The following is an 18,696-nucleotide window of genomic DNA, read 5'->3' on the forward strand; positions in this document are numbered from 1 at the left end:
GTGTGACCTAACATCAGAAGCCGGAAAAGGAAGGAGCCACAGGTAGAGCTCCAGGACACAACATACTGGTTTCTTTCTGAATAGGGGTTTTTTTCAAGCCCCTTCTAACCCCGAAGCTCTGGCCACCCTGCCTAGACTGAGCAGAGAGGACACAGATCAAACACGATGTACCACAAGGTCCACCAGTCACTCCTGATGACGGGAGGAGCTGTCGCGGAACCGTGTGGCCATCAGGCCCAGGTGACAGCGTTCTGCTTCTCTTAATCGTGGTGGTGCTGCAGCACCAACACCTTTTGACTTCTCTCACTGGATTAGGTCTCCCGAGCCGGCCCCACAACCCGCACAAATGACCAGGGGTGTTCCCGAGGTCCCGCGTCAGTCATCGGAGCCTGGTGTGTTCGCCCTTCTCCTTTACCTCCTGTCCCAGCTCACCCTCTTTCCCAGACCCGCCCCTCCGGTCCACGAGGAGCCCCCTGTCCCTCCTCAGAGCACGGCCGCCGCTGCAAAGGCCACACAGTCACCAAGGATCGCCTGGTCACCCTGGCAGGGTGGAGGGAAGGAGAGAAATGGGGAGAAAGAGTTTTGGATCCCCAGCACCAGCGGGCCTGGGACCAGACAGCTTTGCTGGTCCCTCCCTGTATGACCTTGAGAAGTTCCTCCCTGCCTCCCCTCTGGGTCTTAGTTTCCTTGTGGGGGGATGGGACACGACCACACCCCACACCGGAAGCCCCTTTCGGCTCTCAGGGTCCGTGACCGGAAGTGGGAAGTACAATAGGCCCAAGCACCGGAAGTGTTTCTGAACAAGCAACAGGATGGAGAAACCCTGGAGAGAGGAGTCAGGAGTTCCACCTGCTCTGTCAGCCAGCGACTGGTAATGACCTTGGGCAAGCCTGCACCTCACTTCATTTGTCCCTAAAGGAGAAATAAAAATACGCATCTACGTTCTTCTCGGGTTAGTGGCAAAAGTCGTGAGACGGCAGATGGGAAAATGTAAAATTTGAAAGCAAAGAATGTGAAGGTATTCAGCGGCGCTGAGTCTGCAGGTTGGGGGTGGGGGCAGGGAGCGCCTTCAGGTCACTGTACCTGAACCAAGGGTCCGGGAGCACAGGCTGTTATGAACCAGATGCCCGGATGTCCTGGTGTTTTACAGGCAGCTGTGAGGCCCAGGCAGGGCGGGGGGGGGGGGGGGGGGGGGGGGGGGGGGGGGGGGGGGGGGGAGGGGGGAGGCGGGGGGGGGAGGGGGGAGGCGGGGGGGGAGGGGGGAGGCGGGGGGGGAGGGGGGGAGGCGGGGGGGGGAGGGGGGGAGGCGGGGGGGTGAGGCGGGGGGGGGGGACGGAGCCACCTCCTTACCATAGGGGAACGGCCTCTGCGGTCGGTGTGCAACCCCGGTGGGGGGCTCTGGGAAGAATGGCAAACGTGAGGGGCAGGATGTGACATTGGTCTTCGGCCCAGTCCAGAGAGGAATGGTAAGAAACAAAATGGCGTTTTCTAGAGTTGGTGACACCAGGAGTATTCTAAGAAATCAAAGGAGAAAACTAGGCCACCTGTCAGGCTCTTTTGGAAGAGCTGTAACACTCAAGAAGGGACATGGGCAAGGCCACCAGCCGGGGAGCACACGTGGCCACCAGGGCCTCCTGGTCTACCAGGAAGGACACCTGGCCACCTGGGCTCCAGGCCAAGGGAGGAGAGGGACCGAGACTCCGGGGTTCCCGTGACTCTGTTGGTGCAGGCTCGGCCTCACAGAAGGTCATTGTTCTCCACACCCCTTTGTTGTCCTTTCCCAGGCGCCAGGCGGGTGGAAACTGGGGAGGCACGGGCGACCCAGAGATAAAGTCTTTTTATGAGCTTCCTGATTTAGCTGAGAGAGGAACTTGGCCAACTGGCACGGTCGATGGACAATCCCCTCTACCTGGTGCCTTCTGTGAGAGGGACACTCTTCCCGGTTCAGATGGGAGGGTGCTGGCACCCTCAGGGGAGGCTTGTGCTGGGTTGCCTGGGGACAGAGGTCCAACCCAGGAGGACAGTAGCAGGTTAGAGAAGAAAGCTTTGCTCGCCCTTCTGTGCCCAGCCCCACATTCCAGCAAACACGTGCTCAGAAAAAGAAATCTGGCCATCACTTTTGGTGCTGTATGGACTAGCAGATCATTTCTCAAAGTTCTTCTGGAAATGTCTCCTGACTCCCCCAGGGAAAAGGAAGGTGAAGGAAGCTTAAAGGAAAACCAAGAAAACAGCCACATAATGGGTCTAAATTCCAAATGTACAGGAGAGATTTGAAGGTGAACCCTGAAACGTCATTCGTCAGGCTCAAGGGGTTTTAAATGAGGCAATCGGAAATGCCTAGTCTGGGAAATTAAGATGGGGAGAGCCAGAGGGAGAGGTGTTGAGATTTTAATTAAAATAAAAATTTATTCATTTATTTATTTATTTATTTTAGAGGGAGGTGCAGGGAGAGAAAAAAAAAAACTTAATTTTTTTAAGTTTATTTATTTATTTGGGTTGGGGGGGCAGTGCACAAGCAGGGGAAGGGCAGGAGAGGGAGAGAGAGAAGGAATCCCAAGGAGGCTCCAGGCTGCCAGTGCAGAGCCTGACTCAGGGCTCAAACTCACAGCCCATGAGATCACGACCTGAGCCGAAACCAAGAGTTGGACGCTTAACTGACTGAGCCACCCAGGCGCCCCTAAAGCAAACTTTTAATACAAGACATACATGTGCTTGATTAAATGGTCCAATAGGACACAAAATACGCAGTGAGACGTTTACCTTTTTCTTCCTATCCCTCAGTTTCTTAGCGCTCCTTCCAAGAGGCAACTACTCTTACTGACATCCTGAGGCTCCTTACTGGATGATTTTTAGAAGTTATTTCTTACAGATCCATATGAGGCTATAGTGTTTGATATCTATGTGAACGTTATCTCCAAGGAGGGAAGGATGCTTCTCTGATTACCTCCAACGCGAAGGGAGCTAAATTTATGTCCCGGCGGCAGGGACGGCGATGAGGCACCAGGCTGGGGGAGACCAGCGGTCAACAGATGCGCAAACAGAACTGGAAAACATGAGATCCTAGAGGTGCTGTGCAGAGAATTAAAATAGAGGGACGCACTAGGGAGTGACTGAGTGGTCACTCCCTATCTCCCTCTGAGGAGGTCACTTTCGAGGTGAATAATAGGAATGAATACATCTCCTCTCTCTTGGTCCACTTTGTGGCGTCTACAGTATTCAGTGCTGAGGGCCGCCCTGCCGCCTGGCGTGTTTTTCTCTCACTGGACGCTCACACACTGATGTTCGAGTGTTCGAGTGTCCACCGTCCGGGTTGGACTGCCCACCGTCAGTTGCCTATTATTCCCGCCCACCTGCTTCTTTATACCAGAACTGAGACCCCTCACCCCCGGCCCCACCTCGCCCCGAGTCCCTCATCCCACTCGGGGCATCTGTGAGTAGCGTGTGAGCCATCTGGAAGGTGGAGGAGGCCACCCTAACTTCTGCCAGCCCTAGACCATCTTCTAGATGCTGTTTTGTTTTAACAGATCCCTGGCATGAACCACCTTCATCTTCCTTGGTTACTCCAGAGGACCGTAGAAGAAAATATGCCAGTTCAGGGAGCACTGTGGTTAGTAAACTCTTGGCACCTACTAACCGCATATCTGAACAATAAAGGAGCTCGTAAGATCCTAGATCACCCTCACAGCCTTTTACCCCCGCATCCAACACACCAAGCCTGAGCCCCGTTGAGCTGGGGGGAAACCACCTCCCCAGGAACGAGAGCATTCCCGTTTCTTCCCTGCCCTCTCTCCTTCCTTCTCCCTTGTCTCCTTCCTCCCCTTCACAGTTTCAATACTCACGTATGTGTGCTCAGTCAACGTACTGTTTACTGTTGCCTGTTTTTTGTACTTTATATTAACAAAGTCACATGCATGTTGTCTTCTAGAATTTGCATTTCTTTTTTTAAGTTTACTGATTTATTTTGAGAGAGAGAGAGAGAGAGAGAGCGTCCGTGCACTGAAGGGGCAGAGAGAGAGGGAGAGAGAATCACAAGCAGGCTTTGCACCATCAGTGGGGCTTGAACTCACAAACCGTGAGATCATGACCTGGGCCAAAATTGAGTCGGATGCTTACCCAGATGCACCCCGTAGAATTTGCCTTTCTTCATCACATTTTGGCTTCGAGATTTCTTTTCAAGTTCACGCTCACAGCCGTAGTTCGTGTTTGCCAGTCAATAGCGTTTATTTACATTAAATGACCACAGTTTGTCTCTTCCGCTGCTGCCGGACTTTGAGGCGGTTTTCCATTTCTTCCTATTGGGAACAGCGCTGTACGGAACATTCCTCTCCCTGTCTCCCGGTGCCCGTGTGGGAGATAACCAAGGAGCGGAATTGCTGGCTCGGAGTGCTATGAGCAGATCTGACCTGTTAGACAAGACAGAGCTCTTTCCCATGGGAGGTTTCATTTGAAGAAAGTTCTCTGTAAGGTTGGAGAAAGGGAACACAGGGCTGGGTGGGCTCAGAAGTATCTTCTGTAGTCATTATGAAGGCAGCTGTGAGATATTGAAGAGTAATTCTGCAATTCTGATAAGTAAGAAGCAACATAACGTGATGCACTTGGGCAACTACAGAAGGAACTTACCTTGCAGGATGCATTTGTTAATGCACAAATGCTGCCATGGAATAGAACGCCCTAAGTAGAGGAAACCGTGACCCACTTAATTGCAAAAAAAGAGAGGGAGGTGGTCTGCAATCTAAAGAGGACCGGCTTGAGCACTGGGTGTTATATGCAGGGGATGAATCACTGAATTCTACTCCTGAGATCATTATTGTACTATATGCTAAGTTGGATGTAAATTTTCAAAAATATTAAAAAATAAAAAACACATGTAAAAACAGAGTCAGGGAATCCTAGCCTGTCAATGGGACTTTTCAAAGTGCTGAGTGAAAGCCAGGGGCGAGGGCCCAGTTATCCAATGGAACAGTCTCTGAGTGGGGGTCTCTGAGACACTCTCGCTGCTCAGTCAGCATGAACTTGCTTGAGGGACCATCAGTCTCTCAAGGCTTTATCTCGCCTCCTGAGCAAACTGACAAAAATCTCCCTTTGGAACCCACCTGGCTAATACATAGCCATAGGGACTATATTGAGGGGGATTGCTCTGTCAGCCACCTGCTGGGGCCTCCCTGTTTGGGGAGGCCTCCCTCTCTTACTCTCACCCTCTTACCTGCAGCCTGCCTATTCCATCATTTTATTCATAATAATAGGAATTAAAGCTACTCCCATGGTTTTGATTTTTCTTGTTTCTGTTCATTGGGATGCAAATGGGAATACATAGACTCATACATACACACAAATGAAAATCAAGGCCATTGTTTACCCCAGTGGATTCTATACACAACATAGGCCAAAGTGCATCCCCGTGGATGTGCTTCTCAAGATGCAGATCTGTCATGGGGTGCCCACGTGGGTGATGCCATAGCTTTCCTTCACCCGTGTCAACCCAGCGTACATGTGACAAGATGGCTTCTTTCCACGCTTCCATTTTCCGATCGAGTCGCCTAGTGCTTGGGAATCTGTGAAATATTTTCATCAGCCTCGTTTTATTAGATATGTACAACCCACTGAGCAAGCAAGAAAGGATTATTTCCAGGCATGCCGGACGAAGAAACTGAGGCCCAGAGAGGTTGATGGATTTGCCCAGGGTCACACAGCCAAGACCTGCCTTTGCTCTTCTCCCATACCACATGAGCTGGGTCACCCCATCTCTGATGCCGTTACATGCTTCTCAGGAGTTCAAGTGTGATTCGGGCAGAGATTCTCTCTGTCTGGGGGGCTCCACCTGCTGAAAGTCACCAGGGAAAGTCACCCCACAGAGCGTGACAGCCAACCTACGTCATCGGGGCCCTGGCCCCAGCTGTGTCCTCCAAGGAGCCAGTCCTCGTCCTCGGAAACCATTCGCATCACCAGGGTGATAATGACCGTATAGCAGGAACGAATAGTAGCTTCCCACCTTGCTTTGATTTTCAGGTCTCTGCTCCGTTGCTGAAGGTAAAGGTCCTGAGAAAAACCAGCATCGACCGCAGCTGTCCTCAGGGATACGTGTACACTCGAGATAAGGTGAGTTGCCCCAACCATTTTATGATACTAATTGTTGGGGAACAGGATATTTGTCCTCAAACACATCAACGTGACCCTCCCAGCCTCCCTCTGCGCGGATTAAAACAAAGCCATTTGCTTATAAGAAGCGCGCCACCCCTCCCTCCCAGAACTGTAGCGTGTATAGTCCCTTTCCCCCCCCACCCAGAAAACCGAATTTCCAGACGGCGTGCCTTGCCCCAGCAGGCCTCTGTGTGGCTTGAACAAATAATGCAAAACCTCCAACCGCCCCTACAAAGAACCCGCTCCTGCCACATGGGCTCTGTTCCATTTCATTTTCTTTTCTTTTGTTTTATTTCATTCGGGTTTTTTTATCCGACTAATGATTTTTGGTTGTTTTTTCTCCTACGCTCTCCCCCGCCCCAACACCTCCAGTTGTACACAAAGTAATTCTAAACTGTAAGCTACTCCTGACTTAACTGCTTATTAAAAACACTAATATGCTTGGCGGCTTTGATGTCTGCCCAACAACAAAGGGAGAGAGTTACTCTGGGTCACTGTAATCCTTGATTTGTCACTAAGTTATGACACCCAGCAGAGCGGTGTGACAGTGCAAATCAATCATCCTGTGCTCTCGGCGGGGCCTTCCCTGCCTCCCGCCAAGCCTCTGCAGTGTAATTAGCTTTTTTCACACTACCATAATGTACATCTGCAGTTTCAGCAAGAAAAAGAGACGGAGGAGAGCTCACTGGAAAGCACAGGCCTAAAAAAAAAAAAAAAAAGTTCGTATCATGGGAAAAAAAAAAAAAAAGTCTGAAAGAGAAACATCAGAGACCTTTGTAAGTTTTTGCTTCTGAGACTTTATACCTGAAATACACAGGCCCGGGGTACTTCGAATTGTTAAATGTAGACGTTAAAAACAGCTCCATGAAACCCTTTACGGAAGGCATATCTGATGGTGTTTATAGGGCTTCTAATTCTTTGGGGATGGTCCGTGTCCTGGGTTTCTTCTCCAGCCCCTCCCCGCCCCTCCCACCCGCCACCGGTTGGTCATGCGGAAATTCTTGGAACCCCAGCCTTCCCTGAGCTGACCAAGATCCAGAAGGCAAGACCTCGATTGCAGCCAAGTTTTGCAAAAGTTGGCTCAAATTCTTCAGGTGGGGTGGCGTCCCTGAGTGAGAAGCTTGTTACTCTGTTCATTTTGCAGTGGTAAATAACACCGAGCAAAGAAGAAAGCCAGGGAGGAGGCTGACAGCAGGGGTGAGAGTGATTCGGGCCGTGGTGTCAGACACAGAGTGACGCTTTTGTCTTGGCCCAGGAGGGAGGCAGACAGATGAGATCCAGCGACTCCGCGCATATTGGGGGTGCTCAGGAGGCTGTCTGGTTCCTCTGGAAAACCTTCTGCCAGGGATGGGGGCGGGAGACAGCCAGGCAGCTTTGGGGCTTTCCTGGCCGGGCTTAAAATGGGCTGGGGGTTGGATGTTCTCCTCCCAGATTCTCCTTCCTTGCCTGGTTGGGGGGGGGGGGGGGGGGGGGAATTGGGCAGGGCAAGGAGTCAGGTGCAGACGGGTCACCGTGTCACCACGCAGTATCTCCTTTTCAGGTGATGGCTCGTGTTTCCTGCAGGGAGGGAAGCCACATATCCCAGGAGGCCGGAGCCCAGCTCTCCGGTGGCTCCTTCCACCCATTTTGGGTGGGATTTCGTAAGAACCCGGCCCCTGTTTCTCACATCTCTGTCCCTAGCTCCTGGGCACGCTGAGTGAATGGACAGGCTCTGACTGCACAGCCCTTCTGAGACGGTGCTGCCGGGCTCTGGGGGTGTGGGGCTCCTGCGAAGGTCCTGGTGCAGCCGTCAGGATATTCTGCTCCCCATCAGAAGCCCACCAGGTCAGCGCTGCAAGGAAGGGAGCTCAGCAAACTCTGAAAAGATATGGAGGAAACTGAACTGCACATTGCTGAGTGACAGTCTGAAAAGCCTGCATACTGGATCATTCCAACTAGAGGACATTTCTGGAAAAGGCGAAACTACAGAGGAAATAAAAAGATAGGGGGTGGCCAGGGCTTGGGCAGGAGGGACGGATGGATAGGTGGTACACAGAGGGCTTTTAGGGCAGTGACACTGCTGTAACGATGGGTGGTGGTGTAACGATGGATACATGTCATTCTACGTTTGTCCACACCCATAGACTACAACACCGAGAGTGAATTCTGATGGACTTTAGTTAATAGTGGTGTATCCACACTGGCTCGTCAGTTGCAACAAATGTGCCACTAAGGCGAGAGGTTAATTACAGCTTAATAACAGGCGAGGGGCGCCTGGGTGGCTCAGTCCAGTTAAGTTTCTGACTCTTTGACTTCAGCTCAGGTCATGAGCGTAAGGTTTGTGAGCTCGCGCCCCTGCACTGTCAGCACGGAGCCTGTTTGGGATTCTCTCTCTCCCTCTCTCTCCCCCTCTCCCCCATGTGTGCTCTCTCTCTCTCTCTCTTAAAATAAATAAATAAACTTAAAAAAAGAGAGAGAGGTTAATAACAGGGGAAATTTCCAGGGCAGGGGTGGGGTATGGTGAGAATTTGTAGCTTCCACTGAATTTTGTCTTAAACCTAACTAAAACTGCTCTAAAGGGGAAAGTCCATCAATTTAAATTTAAAAAAGGGTCACGGAGGCAGAAGCCACAGAAATAGGAAGAAGGGAGAGGTGAGCTAGGGGAGGCTTCCCTGGGCACCTGTGATGTTTATTTTGTAATGAGCTGCCAGAGGGCATCCGCTGAAACCATGGTTACCGGAGAAACTTCCTCTCTTTCCACGACCGGCCTCCTCCCGACCTCGCTCTGAGCATTTAGTGCAGGTTACCTCCCTGTCAGTGACACGCAGCCCTGAGTCAGGCCCCCATTCCTCATCAGATAATTCCCTGTTTTATGTAATGGATGGATGTCAGCAACATCTGAAAAGGCCCATCGCCTTTTCAAACATATGAAGAGAATGTTCTCGGGTGAATCCTGGGGAGGGAAGAGGTACCCCCATTTCAGAGCAGAAAGTGTTCTTTGAGACCGTGTGGTTGGAGGCCCCCAGAGAGGTTCAGCTACCTGGCCAAGGGCACACAGCCAAGCATGGGCAGAACTAGGATTCACTTCAGGACTCCCGACCTTCTGTCACGTCCGGCGTCCTTCCGCCGGGCCAGACTGCTAAACGGTCATAGGAGGTGGTGAGGTCATGGGGGCGGTGAGTGGAGTGGGGCACTTTCAGGAGGCCTGAGTCCCAGTCCCACGTCTATGCTACCTTATTAAGTCTCACACCCACCCGTGCGTTGGTCCACTCTTCTGTAAACCTCTCCCTCCACCAGCCCAGATGGATTTCGTCTCCAACATGGCAACACTGGTAATATTCTGATTCTCACCAGCAGTTACGAGGCTGGAGGCGTTTCATAAAACAGAAAGTGTCCCGTGCCCATCGGACTCCAGAGGCGGGTCCTTTATTCTTCCCAGAGAGGGACAAGGGAGTCGTCGCTTAGTTATTCCCGGCTCCGTGGGCCTGGGGTGGGGCCCATGCTGCCGGCCACCCTCCAAGCGGCAGGTCGAGATCCTTCCGGTGGTTTTCTCTTTCCTACGAGAGAAGGATGCTCGGGGCCGGGCCCAGCCTGGCCGCCTTCTCGGGGTCCGGCTCCTGCCACAGAAGCTGCAAGCCCTCGGCCTCCTCAGCTCCTGGGGATCAGTGGCCGGGGCGTTCAGAGCTGGGCGGCAACAAGGGCCTGCGGAGTATTCTCTGGACCTTTGCTTGTTTGGGCTCCTGTTCAATCAGACAAGGAGCTGTCAGTCTCTCCCTCCTCCCCTGCCCCCCCCCCCCCCCCGCCCCACATGTCTGACTCAGGACAGTCGGCCCCTTAGAGGCCCAGCCTCACCAGACACTTCAAAGGCTTTCCCACCAAGGGGCTGGGGCGTCCCGCGAAGAAGCCCTCTCAGCGCTCAAGGGTCGGCTTCAAAGGCAGAGTGTAACCGGGGGGCCGGCCCCCCTTGTGAGAGGCCTTATCACTTTGGGGGTGGCTCCCCTCAGGAAGGGCCACCTCATCACAGAGGGGAGGGATGTCCCCTTTGCAGGAAGGGCCTTGTTGCCCTCCCTCCGCGGCCCTCCCCCACCCGTCCTGGGCCGCTCCTGGCCCCCCTCGTGTCATCTTGGCTCCAGGAAAATGCAGGTGAGGTGGAGGACGGGAGAGGTAGGGCACCGGCCTGACTCCCCCGTGCGTGGTCACCCCGGGTCTACTTGCCTTTGCCCCCCGAGACCACCAACAGAGGCGCCCACGTTCTCTGAAGACTGGTGGCGCAGGAGTGTCTCACAGCCAACATAGTTTACAGTCTCCACAGGCGGGCTGGGGACCCGGCTTGCCGTGAGGACACTTGGGGCATAGGGGGTTCAGGTCGCCCGCCCCCCCCCCCCCGCCGTGCTGGGCGGGGCAACTGGCCCTGTGCAGGGCCCTTCGGCATGCTGGGCAAAGAGGCCCACAGAATGTCCTCCCCAGTCGGGTGACAGTCAAGTGCACACCTCCGCCCCAGTTCGGAGCGCCCCCTGGCCTCCAAGAGGCTCCATGGTGGTGGAGACGCCTCTCCAGCCCAGTCAGCCGTGGAGACCCGCCCTCTGGGGCTACACACATGGGATCCTGGGACGCAGCCTGGTCTCCTTCCTGTGGCTCTCCCGTGTGGCGGCCTGTCCCCCCAGGGCACCAAGGCAGGGTCACTGTGCTTCCTCCTGTCTTGCCCCCTCCTCCTCTGGTTCCCAGACCCCCGACGCACACAGATGCACGCACACACCCTCTCTGGCACTCACACTTATGTGCACTCATTCACCCCACACTCACACTAACGCATGCATGCACGGATGCACGTTCACCTGCCCACACACACACATACGCGCCCCACACCTTTACACACTCATTTACAGACACTCACTTCTTGACACATACACTCTAAGCACACACACCCAAAGCCCAGGTTTTTGACACAGGCCCTCTGAGGGGAGGCCCCCACCGTCTTATGCGGGCTTCCGGCCCCCTCAGCGTCCTGGGAAGGGAGGCAGGAGGGCACCTCTGTGCTCTGGGGGACAGAGAGGCCAGGGAGGGCGCGCGGCAGGGAGATGCCCGTGTCCCCTCGAACCAGCCCGGACGGGAGCATGCGTCCGTGGGGCTAGGGACTCAGCTAGTCACGCCAGACACCCCAGACGGTTTTTGACCCGGTCCCCTCCCCCTCACCATGTTGATAAGAAAGGTAATTCAGGCTCACAGAGAAAATTTAGAGCGTACAGAAAAGAGAAAGGAAAGGAAGTAAACCTCACGCAGTCTCACCGCTTTCCGAGGGAGAACCGTCGTGAACATTGCCGCGTTTACCTACCCCACCGTCGTGGTTAGTTTTATGCCTAGCTGGGCCCTGGGCATCAGTCATGCCTTTTCCTTTCATTATTCCGACGCTTGACCGTCTCGGGGCCATGGGGGCCCTGGGGTGACTGCCTGGGCCAAGCGTGGCCGATTTCTAGCGAGAGCACAAGACTCACCTGCGCTCAGGCCTTCTGAATGCAAGCCAGCCAATCGAGAGCCCACGCCCTCAGCGCCCCTTTCGGACCCTCACCATCCTTTGCCCTAGTCACCACGGAGCCAGGTGTCAGGCCAGCAGAGGCAGCCCCGTGCCCCGGCCAAGAGTCAAGTCTGCCCCGCCAATCCCAAGTCTGTCTCCCCACCTCACCCATTCCATCCTGTGGAAACCACAGTAGAGACTCTCGTCCGTGCTCTCCCCTCGGTCTCTCGGTCTCTCTGCCTCCTGACGAACCCTGGTGCTTCCCCACCTGCCCCCTCCATGCACCCTTCTCTCGGGGAGGGGCCCCCCTCTTGTGATGTGTGAGTATAACCGCCATCTTTTCAATGGCAGTCATCTCCTAATCTATTAGCCTCCCCATCCCTGAGTCATAATAGAACCCATGCTTTTAAAACACATTGCTACAGTCTAAATATTTGTGTCCCCCCCCACACACACAAATTCATATGTTGAAATCCTAAACCCCCAAAGTGATGGTATTAGAAGGTGGGTCCTTTGGGGAAGGCGATTAGGTCATGAGGGTAGAGCCCCCAAGAATGGGATTAGTGCCCTTATAAATGAGGTCCCAGAGAATCTGCTCACCCTTCCTGTCTTCTGAAGACACAGCGAGAGGTCAGCAGTGTGCAACCTGGAAGAGGGGTACTCACCAGATCCCGGCTGTGCTGGCACCCTGACCTTGGGCTGCCCAGCCTCCAGAGCTGGGAGACATATACGTTGTTGTTTATAAACCACCTGGTCTGGGTATTTTATAGTAGCAGCTCAATGAACCAGGATTACGATGTCCCCAGCTATTCAGTCAGATACTAATCTACGTGTCGCCATGGACTGTGTTTTGTAGATGTGCTTAATGTCCACCGTCAGTTGGCTCTAAGTAAAGCAGATTGTCCTCCGGCATCTGAACGATCCGCATCCGATCCGTCAGAAGGCGTTATGAACAAAACTGAGGTTTTTGAAGAAGAAATTCTGCTCTATTGGCTGCAACACCAAGTCCTGCTTATGTTCTGTTTCTCTGGAGAAATCTTTCTTTACTCGAAGGTCATGGAGATATTCCCCTGTGGTGTCTCTTTCATATTTAAATCTAAAATCTATCCGGAATTGATTGTTTTTAAAGTGGTGGTAAAAATGCTTAACATAAATGAACCACCTGAACTGTTTTTATTTTTTATTTATTTATTTTTAATGCTTATTTATTTTTTGACAGAGAGAGAGAGAGACAGACAGAGCATGAGGGGGGAGGGGCAGAGAGAGGGAGACACAGAATCCGAAGCAGGCTCCAGGCTCTGAGCCATCAGCACAGAGCCCGACGCGGGGCTCGAATTCACGGACCGTGAGATCGTGACCTGAGCTGAAGTCGGACACTCAACTGACTGAGCCACCCAGGCGCCCCATGAACCATTTTTAATTGTACAGTTCAGCCGTGTTAACTGTATTCACACTGCTGTAACATATCTCTAGAACTTGCTTCCACCTCTTGGCTGTCGTGAATAATGCTGCCGTAAACATGGGTGTGCGAATACCTGAGGCCACGCTTTGAATTCTTTGGGATATATATACCCAGATGTGAGCCTGCTGGATCATTCAGTAATTCAATTTTCAATTTTTTGAGGATTCTGTACATTCTTTTCCATGCCTGCTGCACCTCTTTATATTCCCACCAACAGTGCCCCAGGGTTCCAATTTCTCCACCTCCTGGCCAACGTTAGCTAGCTTTATTCTTTTTTTATGTTATTTTTTTTTTAATTTTTTTTTTCAACGTTTATTTATTTTTGGGACAGAGAGAGACAGAGCATGAACGGGGGAGGGGCAGAGAGAGAGGGAGACACAGAATCGGAAACAGGCTCCAGGCTCTGAGCCATCAGCCCAGAGCCCGACGCGGGGCTCGAACTCACAGAGCGCGAGATCGTGACCTGGCTGAAGTCGGACGCTTAACCGACTGCGCCACCCAGGCGCCCTGTTATTATTTTTTTAAGTTTACAGCACAAGTGAGGGAGGAGCAGAGAGAGAGGGAGAGAGAGAATCCCAAGCAGGCTCCATGCTGTCAGCACAGACCCCGACGTGGGGCTCAAACCCACGAACCTTGAGATCATGACCTGAGCTGAAACCAAGAGTCAGATGCTTAACTGACTGAGCCACCCAGGGGCCCCTATTTTTAAGTTTTTTGATAGCAGGCATTTTAGTGGGTGTGAGGCAACAGGTCACTGTGGTTTCAATTTACATTTCTCTAATGATCCGTGAAATGTATCATATCCTTACTGGCTATTTTATCTTCTTTGGAGAAATGTCCCTTCAAGGCCATTGGCCATTTGAAAATTGAGTTATTTGTTCTTTCGTCCTAAAGGTGTAGAAATTATTTGCCTATTCTGGATATTAACGCCTTCTCAGATAGGTGATTTGCTAATTTTTTCTCCCATTCTGTAAGTTGCCTTTTCACTCTGTCGATTGTTTCCCTTGATGCCCAAGAGTTTTTGAGCTCGACGTGGTCTCGTTGGTCTGTTTCTGCTTTTGTTGCTTATGCTTTGGGCGTCCTAGCCAACAAGTCATTACCAAGTCCACCGTCATGAGGCTTTTCCTCTGTTTCCTTCTAGGGATTTTACAGTCTTAGGTCTTACATTTAGATTTTTAATGTTTTGAGTTAATTTTTATGTATGGTGTAAGGGAAGGGCCCAGCTTCGTGGAGTTGATTTTTGTATATGGTGTGAAAAAGGGTCAAGATTAGTTTTGTTCCATATGTACGTCCAAAGGACCTAGCGCTGTTTATTGAGAAAAGTCTCTTTTCTGTAGTGCCAGCTTTCTAATAAATCAGGTTTTCATACATAGGCATCTGTTTCTATTTCTGGACTCTCTAATTTGTTATTTTGCTCATTTATCTAACAGCTCACTGTTACCACAATGTCTTAATTATAGCAATTAATATCTTCGTATCAGAAAGAGCAAATACTTTTGCTTTGTCATTCTTTTTGAAGATTGTCTCATCTATTCACGGCTCTTTGCATTTCTATATACATTTTAGGATCATCCTGCCAACACACACACACACACACACACACACACACACACACACTATCTGTTGAGGTTTTGATTGGGATTCCACTGAATCTAAAGAATTTGGGGAGAATTGGCATCTTTATAATATAGAATCTTTCGATGGATGAGGGTAGGATATTTCTCCATATATTAAATCTTTAACTTCCCTCAAGAATTTTTTGTAACTGCTGATAGAGGTCGTGAACAGTTTCACCAGTTTTGAGGCCAACCTAGGTATTGAGTGACTTTATATGTTATTTTAAGTGAAATGTTTAAAAATTTTGTTTTCTAATTTTTAGATGTTTGCATATAGAAATATACTTTATTTTATGTGCTGACTTTATATATGCAAATAATTTTCTAAGTTCTTTTATCACTTAAATTTCTCAATATATTTTTAGAATTTTCTACAAACCAAACTATGTTGTCTGTGAGTAATAACCCCTTATACTGCTATTCCTTTTTCTTGCCTTATTTCACCGGTTTAGATCTTCCCAGTATAATGCGAGTAGAATTCTTTATAATTTACACCCATGTCTCTTTCCTGACCTCGGAGGGGTGATTTTAACACTCACCATGAAATATGATATTTTCAGTAATTGTAGGGGTTTTCTTTTGTTTTGATTTGATTTTTTTAAACACTTTTATCAGGCTAGGGAAGTTCTTTTCTCTCCCTAATTTATGAAGACTTTAAAAATATATATATTTTTTGAAAGAGAGAGTGAGAAAGAGAGGGGCAGAGAGAGAGACAGAGAGGGAGAGAGAGAATCTTCAGCAGGCTCTGTGCTCAGCACAGAGACTGACTCAGGGCTTAATCTCACAATTATGAGCTCGTGACCTGAGCCAAAATCAACAGTTAGATGCTTCACCGACTGAGCCACCCAGGCTCCCCCGAGACTTAAATTGTGTTAAGCTACAAATGGTGGCAAAATGTTATCAAATACATTTTCTGCATCTATTAAAGTAATAATACAATTTTTCTTATCTCTTCTGCTAATATTGTAAATTATAGTGATTAATTTTCTAGTGTTAAATGAACCTAGCATTACTGGAATAAATTCAACTTGGTTGTGATGTATTTTCCTGCTTTTATATCTCAGAATTTGGCTTACCACTCTGTGTTTATAATTTGCCTCTGTGTACTTTAAATATATGGATCTCTGATTTTCCTTTCTTATAAAGACCTTGTCAGGCTTTAGTGTCAAGGTTGTGTCATCCTCATAAAAGCATTTCAGCTTTCCTGTTTACTGTAGGAGCTTGTGTAAAATTGTTGTTATTTCTTCCTATATATCTGAGCCTATATGTTTGGAAAAAAATCGCTGGTGAAGCTCTCTACACCTGGATCTTGCATTATGGGAAATTTTAAATCACAGATTAAAAACAGTTTTTAAACCAGATTCAGGACTATTCCCAGTTCTCAGTTCTTCTAGTGTCAGTTTTGGTAAATTACATTTTCCAAAATTTTGTTCATTACATTTAAATTTCTTGGCATAGACTTCTTTGTATTATCTTTTGTTATAATTTTAAGTCTTTATGATTTGTACTGATATCCTCTATTAAGTTTGATTCCTGACACTGGTTATCTATGCTTTCTCTTTTCTTAATTTTTAATTTTTAATTTTTTTAATCTTTATTTTTGAGAGAAAGAGAGAGACAGAGCATGAGCAGGGGAGGACAGAGAGAGAGAGGGAGAAACAGAATCCAAAGCAGGCTCCAGGCTCTGAGCTGTTAGCACAGAGCCCTACGCGGGGCTTGAACCCAGGAACCACAAGATCATGATCTGAGCAGAAGTGGAACACCCAGACAACTGAGCCACCCAGGCATCCCTCTTATTTTTGAATTTTTAAATAAATTTTCTTAGTCATTTTGAAGAATCCACTTTTGGTTTTATTGACTGTCTCTATTTTGTGTTTATTTTCTATTTCATTAATTTCTGCTCTGAATTTTATTTCTTATTACCTTCTACTTTGGTTGGGGGGGGGGTTAATTTACTATTGTTTTTTTCTAACTTGTGAAGTTTGGTACTTAGATCACTGATTTCAGATTTTCTTTTTTCTAATGTATGAAATTGAGGCTATGTAATGCCTCAGAACATCACGTCAGCTGTATCACACAAATTTTATATTGCATTATATTTCATTATCACTAAGTGAAAAATATTTTCTTGTTTCCATTACGATTTATTCTTTTACCTATGGGTTATTTAAAAGTTTATTTTGTTTAATTTATAAACATATGGGGATTTTCTCTCTGCTGTTTTTTTTTTTTGTTTTGTTTTGTTTTTATTGATTTCTAGCTTCATTGCCTTGTGGTCAGAGAATTTATTATGTATGATTTCAGTACCTTGAAAATAATTGAGACTGGTGTTATGACCCAGCATATAATCATTTTTTTAAATGTTCATTTATTTTGAGAGAGACAGAGCAAGAGAGGGGAAGGGAGAGACGGAGAGAGAGAATCCCAAGTAGATGACTCAGGGTTCCATCTCACGACCATGACATCCTGACCTGAGCCAAAATCAAGAGTTCAATGCTTAACTGACTGAGCCATCCAGGCACCCTCAGCATATAATCATTTCCTAAATCACTTTTTTAATGAATGTTTGAAAAGAATGGGCACTTGGAGTGAGTCAAATTTTTCTTGTTGTTCAAATCTATTATGTTCTTATTGATTCTCTTCATTTTACTGTAACTTCAGAGCTATATTAAAATGTCAATGATTGTGGACTGATCTATTTTTTTTTCTTGTGGTTATGAAAATTGTAGCTTGATGCATTTTGAAGTTGTCTTATTTATTGCGTGAAAATTTAGAATTATTATATGATTTGCTAATGAATTTAGACTCTTAGTATTTAAAAAAAATTTTTTTTCAACGTTTATTTATTTTTGGGACAGAGAGAGACAGAGCATGAACGGGGGAGGGGCAGAGAGAGAGGGAGACACAGAATCGGAAACAGGCTCCAGGCTCCGAGCCATCAGCCCAGAGCCTGATGCGGGGCTCAAACTCACGGACCGCGAGATCGTGACCTGGCTGAAGTCGGGCGCTTAACTGGCTGCGCCACCCAGGCGCCCCATAGACTCTTAGTATTTTAAATGTTTTTGTTTCTAGTAATGCTTTTTTCTCCCTTAAAATCAATTTTGTTTTAATATTGTTATACAAGTTTCCTTATGTTTCATGTTTGCACAGCATACCTTGTTCTATCCTTTTACTGTGAACCTTTCTGTATCCTTACATTTTATATTCATCTATTGAGAAAATCATATGGTTCTATTTCATAAAAAATATTTGAAATATTTGCCTTTTAGTTAGAAAATTTAGTCCATTTACATTTGGTGTAATTACCAAGGTATTTGGGTTGAGATCTATGGTCTTAGGAAGAACTCAGTTTATAGACCCAAAATAAGCCTTAAATTATGGGCAGAGGAATAGTGTACCTGATTTAATTTGTAGAACAATTTCTCTCTTTCCCCACCTTCTTGAAGGTTTGCTCTGGAATGAGGAAAAGAAATCTTGCTACTGCTACTCCTTTCTCCTGACAGAGATAGGGCGGAGTGTCGATAGACCTGTTGAAGAGTTTTATCTAGCTAAAGTAGAAAAAAAGTGGAATTTCAAAACTGCTCAGTGTTCATGTAACTAAAATAGACATGAAGAGTACATGTATGTGGTGGCAATGTTACCAGTCCACTTTCTTATACCTGGATAGATGAGTGGACATGTTCTAGAAGAAGAAGGATAAGCAAAGAAAGGAAAATAGAAGTTGCTCTGTCTATATCTCTTTCTAAGAGACCAGAAATATTTTGTCCAATTATGTTGTTTTTAGAGAACTTCTATTATTCTGGATATGAATTTAGGCTCTACTGTTTCTGAGAATTATATCCATGGAAGATATATGTATTCTGTACAAAAATTTACCCACAAAGCTTGAAGACTGTAGAAAGAATGAGGGGGTATATCTTCCCTTGCTCTGGACCATCCCACTGGAGACCCTCAGAGTTTCATTCCAGACTGAGTAACTCAGATGGTTG

The 18,696-nt window shown here is 48.3% G+C and overlaps 1 long non-coding RNA gene across 1 annotated transcript; it reads left to right on the forward strand.

Moving 5' to 3' along the window:
* Positions 1 to 729: 729 nt before the first annotated feature.
* LOC111557823 lies at positions 730 to 12,478 on the forward strand. The gene is made up of 4 exons (XR_006589717.1): positions 730 to 952; positions 6,007 to 6,096; positions 7,283 to 7,335; positions 7,679 to 12,478. It is a non-coding gene; the product is annotated as an uncharacterized LOC111557823 (long non-coding RNA).
* Positions 12,479 to 18,696: the final 6,218 nt, after the last annotated feature.

The sequence above is a fragment of the Felis catus genome, chromosome E1 (genome assembly GCF_018350175.1).
Source record: "Felis catus isolate Fca126 chromosome E1, F.catus_Fca126_mat1.0, whole genome shotgun sequence".
In the NCBI taxonomy this organism is placed as follows: Eukaryota; Metazoa; Chordata; class Mammalia; order Carnivora; family Felidae; genus Felis; species Felis catus.